This window comes from Papilio polytes, unplaced genomic scaffold (assembly GCF_000836215.1).
Source record: "Papilio polytes unplaced genomic scaffold, Ppol_1.0 DF824047.1, whole genome shotgun sequence".
NCBI lineage: Eukaryota > Metazoa > Arthropoda > Insecta > Lepidoptera > Papilionidae > Papilio > Papilio polytes.
In genome coordinates this window covers 4,078,172-4,084,626 of record NW_013525157.1, presented here as the reverse complement: position 1 = coordinate 4,084,626, position 6,455 = coordinate 4,078,172, and positions in this window count along the sequence as shown.

The window sequence follows — 6,455 nt, the reverse complement described above, 5'->3', positions numbered from 1 at the left end:
GGCACTCCGCCAGCGTGTGCTGGGCAGTGTCCTCGGGACAATCGTCACAGTGGTGGCACTGTGCGGACGGCTCCCTCCCAATCCGGCACAGATAACTACCGAAGCAGCCATGCCCCGACAGCACCTGCGCCAGACGGAAGGTCACCGCCCCATGCCCCCTCTCCATCCAGTCCACCAGCACTGGACAGATCGCCCCGACTGTCCTGGCACCAGCACGCGGTTCGCGGAGGCAGCGCTGCCACCTGGCTACTGCCATGTTCCGCCTCTCGGCCCGAAAGGACTCTATCTGCGCCCTTAAAGGCGGAGATCCGTCGAGCAGATTTCTGCGTTCGCGCCATTCAAAAACGGCCGCCAACACCTCCGCTTCCAACACCCACGGCAGAGAACCGGCCAGGGCGCAGGCCGCCTCATACGAGATGGTGCGGTAACCTCTGATCGCCCTTATCGCCATCGTTCTCTGCGGTCGGTGCAGAATGTCCGTCGTCCGTCTATTCAGGGCGCCGCTCCACACTGGTGCGCCGTAAAGCGCCATGGAGCCAACGACGCCCATGAACAGTCTCCGGCACTTCGCCTTCGGGCCGCCGACGTTCGGCAGTAACCTGCCTAGTGCCGCAGCCGTACGCATCAGCTTGGGCCCCAGTTGTCGGAAGTGTCCCTCAAAGGTCCACCGACCGTCCAGCATGAGGCCCAAGTACTTCATGCAAGACGCCACCTCGATCGTAACTCCACCGACCGTAATCCGCGAGCCTGGAGGAGGCCTCCTCCTAGGGATTTCAATTCGTACTAGCTTTACCTTATATTTAATAGGTCATCTATTTTCAACTCCACTATCGCTACGAGTATCGTAGACCTTTGTAGACTTTTGTATCGTAGACCTTTGTAACCTGACCTGTCTGACCCTAATTCATTTCAAACGTTAACATTTTATTAAGCGAATACTGAGCTAAATATATGCATGTAGAAGTGTCGAGCGGCTTGCATAATTTAATTTTGAAGGTAGATCATACACATGGTAACTGATCAATTCTGGGCGTGCGTTTATCGGAGATGATGAAATAACAATTGCGTAATATTAGAAACACAATTCTTCAATCATTAGTGAAAACTGCACAACACTATCTAACCAGATTGGAAACATTTACAGAGATTAACCAATTAACTTTATATGTGCGCACATCCTAAGTAGTCTTGGGTAGTACAGGTACGATGTACTAAAAAGTAATGTTACTCGGCACTGTACTGAAAGTAACGTTACCGAACGGCTTCTGTTAATCGGACATTTGGCACTTTTAGTACAGTACTACACGATATCGGTGTTCGCTTCTTCGTTGTTTTATTTGATTGTATATTAGCTAGATTGAAGCATGTAATAAAAGTGGATAAAAATATTTATAACTTAAATTTATTTTCGCTAATAACATATGTTTGACCATGCTTAAAATTTGATATGAAGTAATCTATAACCCTCGTTATATACTAATCATGTTATGTGTTCTCACAAATCTGAAGTACTAAAGGTACTATAAGTCTGTACTAGTACGTTTTCCCAATTGTACTAGTACGGTGCGCACTTGCAGATGTCCGATTAAGCCCATGACTACAAAGTGCATCATTCCACCATTTAATGACAACTGTCATCTGTTATTTGATTGCCACCTTAACAAAACCAATTACAAACAATTTCAAATGTTGCCAGCATTTAAAATTATTATATCATAGTAAGTTTAATCGTTCTAAAATTAACAATAATTTCCCGTCGTTCTGAGTTTAAATATGTAAGCTTTGCTGCTGTAAATAGATAAAAAAATGTTTGCACTCTCGGAATTAGTAACCTATTCAATGTCCTTCAAATGAAAAATATTTTATCGCATAATACGTCAGTTCCATTCATCAGCGGCTAATGAAATTCTATTTATAAAAAACAAAGCAGCTCTTCCCTACGAATACTCCTTGTTAGGCACCGTCACTGAAAAGCTATTTCCTTATTCCGTTTCGTTTAATTCAAGTTGTTTCACAATGTGCTCATTAGCAATCAGGGAATGTTTAGCCGCCATTGTTGGCGGGATTTCGGCCGTCATCGGCAGAAGTTTGGAATTTAAAATGATTTAAAATGCTCGTCGGTCGACGTCAGGTGTTTTCAAATGTCTGCTCGAAGCTCCCGGCATCTTCAAGATATTGCAAAGTAGGTAAGTTATTCTTGCATATTCTTCTATCCAGACTTAGTATGAAACTGGTCGGTGCCTACACCGAAAGTTCCCACGTGAGTTTTAGCCGTGTTATAAATTATATAGTAAGAAATAATTATTAGACACTAACGTCAAAGAAGGATATCTGAACTAAATTAGCTATTTATAAATCTATTTAAAGTCAGAATCACGACGACTATATTAGATATACCCGACAAAAAACAATATAAGAAGTTATTTCGGAACTTGACAAAGATGTCACGTTATTTTACGAGGCCGTGATCGCTTTAAGAAAAAAACACAAGAAAAGCGAATTGAAACGAGAATCTCGGAAGATCTTGTTACGGTAATCGGTTTAACCCTAAAGCTGCGAGCGTCGCTGCCGCCCTCTGCCGGCTGCCGACTCTCCGTTACATTTACCTCTCACCTGATTTTGTAATGTTGTCTTTCTGAAATCATTACTTATCTTTGATCAAGCTTTAGTTTTAAAATTAACATGAGTTATAGAAAACAAACACAAAAAGCCATAGTGTTTTTGAGAAAACGTTATCCTCCGAGAAGTTTATCTTTTTTTTAATTTTTATCAAAATTCCATTATTAAGCATCACTCAATAAGTAATTTTCTATAAAAATTAAAAAATAAAGCTTTTTAACACTAATGTCTTTCCCGTTTGAAATGTTTTCTAAGAAGCTTGCGCGATGGTTTCTCCCAACTTTCCGCGTCAAAACTTTTTGTGGGTATTTAATTCTTTATTTTGCTAAAGCTTTCCCTCGCTTTTACTGAAAACTGTTTGTTCTTACAACCGCTGTAATACTTTGGAAAACCTCATCTGCGACCAAAAAACATTGTTACTTTAATAAAGGATTGAACTTTAAGGGCATGAAAAAGTCCTTTAATATTTGTCAAACATTTTATTTTTTCCCAAGATAGTGAGATGACTTTTTTTACTTAGATTATGTGATGTTCTCTGTGAGTTCATATTTGAAAGTGTCGTTGGGGTCACTTTTGTCTCTACATATATGTATGAAACCTAAATAGTCAATCGATGAAAAGAATTCTATATATCATACTTACATTTTAGTAAAATATCCTTACCAATAATTCTATCTTAATTAATTTGGTTAAGAAATGAAGCGAGTAGTGTCAATGTAAAGATGTCAGTTATATGAACTTTGCATTCGAGATTACATCTGGGGAGATAAAGACTAACTAGAAAACAAAGTCTTCCAACCATTACCCAAGTTATAACTGATTGAGCGTCGAAAGAGGGAGATGCGGCGATCTGTGTAAGATAGCCAGGAGAGTCGAGGCGAGGGTGTGCTTAAGCGAAGTTCATTAGAGATGAGAGCGGCGATATCTCGCGGTGAGCTGCACCAGCCTCCGATATGCCGCTTGTTTTATTAATCAGCGTCGTCGAGCGCCGGCAGACGGGGTGTCAGACGATTCGCCCTTACGTAAGTCAGCCTCCGTAGTACGCAGCGGCGAGCCCCTCCTCTCTCCCGCATACTCCGCTCGCCCCGCCCGCACCCCGCGCGCCCTCTCCAGATCAATACTCCGGCCGGCGCCTTTGACATGTGCCCCGCCTGCCGCCTCGCAAATATTTACGTAGTGGAAGCAGATCATAACTAGTTAGTTCCATTTGGCTATTTGCACGGGCCAAGGACCGCCGACCGTCGCGGCGGTCGCGGCTGGACCAATAAAAACGGCCTCAATTTGCTTCTGGACGACTTACAGCTTAATTCACATGGAAATCTTTTCACACAGCCTATTTAATACAATTTTATACTGCAGTGTAACATGCTAATATTTGTATTCACTTAAAAAAATACAAGAATTGATAAAGAACGTAAGATTTCATCTCAATTGCTGTAAACCCGTATTAAAAAAGAACTAAAAACCAAGTAATAAAAACAACATGTCAATAAAAAAATATTTTATCAAAAAGCGCGCCAACTCGCGAAGTTCTCACAGAAAATGTCAATTTTCTAAAGACGACGTTTTTAATTATAAACAACAATGTTTAAAAAAACATATTCAGTATAATTGAATTAGAACATATGTTCCCGATTACTTGACATGTTAGGGTATTAAATTAAATACAAATATAGCAAGAAAACTGCCGGTAAGGTTTTCCAAACGCAAGGAGAAATCTTTACCTCGAAGGACATCCCAGTAATCCTATCAGAGTATTTGCTCCGATATTAAAGTGACTTGAATGGCTTTTACAAGTCGATATATGTTTTTTTTTTCGTTAAATACTGTGTTACACGTTACAAGTATCATATTAGAGACATAAATAACAGTATATATTTGTTATATACTGCGGTATCAGTTTACAGCCCATGTAGGTAGAAGTTTAGTTGGGTTTTTAACGTCTAAATGGGGACAGCTAAAAAATTAAATTTATCTAATTTAAGACTGTAATTTTTGAATTAAAAAAAACAATTAAAGATTTTTTTATTAAATAAAATCACTTCGGAAATGTAACAAAATCATTTGTTGAGTGTTAGATGAATTTATATGAAAAAAAATGATAAATAAATTGAATTTTAAATAGAAAGCAAGTGCTTTGATGTTGACAAATTATATTTCACGGTCCGTTGTGTGCGAGAATTATGGGGAAGCTCGCTCCTCCTGCATTATGGTAAATTCAAACGGATTCATTAAAATTTAATAACGGGCTTTTAAAAACTTAAGCTTCCTCATTCGTAATAATTTTTTACATTAAAATGTATTTAATCAAATGGAATAAAAGAACGTGTATAAAAAAATCTTTGTTCCGTTGTTTTACTGTTTATTCAGTTATACTAAAACACTACCTTCTTAACTCGAGTTTAAACTAGGACAAATACTGTACAGTTTAACTGATAGTTAAAATTTGTACAGATTGATTGTTCAGTTCGAACAGTGCAAAACTAAGGTACGTATACAGTGGGCTTTGACCCTAATTTCCACTTGGCCGTGCGATTCTGTCCGAGCGTCGTATTTCCACTGGCGCGGGCGTGACTGCTAAAGAGGATGTCGGCCAGAACGACTGGAGGCTAGTGCCTGCAGGCACTTAATAGGTACAAAGTAATCAAAATAATTAAATCCGATGCGGACAAAGTTGCCAGCAACAGTTGTTTTTAATAAGAATTATGCATTTAGACGGGTTAAAATGCGCCCCCAATGACATTTCCGCCATTGCGTGGCTGGTCTTTCTAGACCCACCAGCACTAGGATAGATTAAATTTCTTTAAATTTGTGGAAACATAATGTATACATTTTATGTAATGTAATGTACACACTTAAGATAACTGTTTCGCACTAACGAGAGGGACATAGTTTTTTTTCGTCCGCGCCAGCTTAAATACCTCGTCAGGTCGATATCGGCCTGTTACGCAGCGTGAGCTTGTTAATGTTATTCATATAGTGAAGTTACAATACAACAAAGTAACACACACCTTGGAGTGTTGGATTTTAAAGTTATTTTTAAAGCAATCAATAGCAAAGTTCCGACGAAATATCATCATTAACAATTCATAAGTATGTTTTGATTGGTTGTGTTCGTATTCCATGAAAACCGGCTGAAGTAACCTTTTGTTATTCCCTCAATGATCAAGAATCTTTCTTCACTATACAGAGAGTTCTTGGTTTTCTAATGGAAAACACCTTCGTGACATTTGATCCTCGCCATAGTGAGGTTGGTTTAAGCGCACACCTTTGTCTAAAATATAGCACCCACTTTAGTGCGCTTTGATTCCTATGAGTTTCAATGGAGGTGCGCACACTACTCGATTTTTAATTGTGCAACTAAACAGTTGAATAAGCTGCGAAAAAAGTCGACACTCTCATAAGTTGTGCCATAGTTTAGTCAAATAAAAGGTGTGCGCTCAGTCTCAAGTAATAAAACATGTGTCCTTTGATCGGATTTTATAACTTTAAAATGAGAGTTTTGAGGATAATTATGCGTAATTAGGGCTATGAGAGCGACTGCTCCGTTAGAAATTCTATTGAAAAAACAAGAAAATTCTACATTATTATTCTTTAAACTCAGCGATTAACATTTCACTATAATTGTATAAGATTTTATAGTAAAGATCATTTCTACGAATTGGTTTAAAAAATCTTACATTTATAAAATTATTTTGCAAAAAACAATAAAAAGACGCAAAAAAAACACGAATAAAGTATTAACTTATAAATGTATTTTCATTTCATACAACGAAATAAAAATTAAACAGCCTTAAAGTATTTTTTGGCAACAATCCAACAATAAAAATTTAATC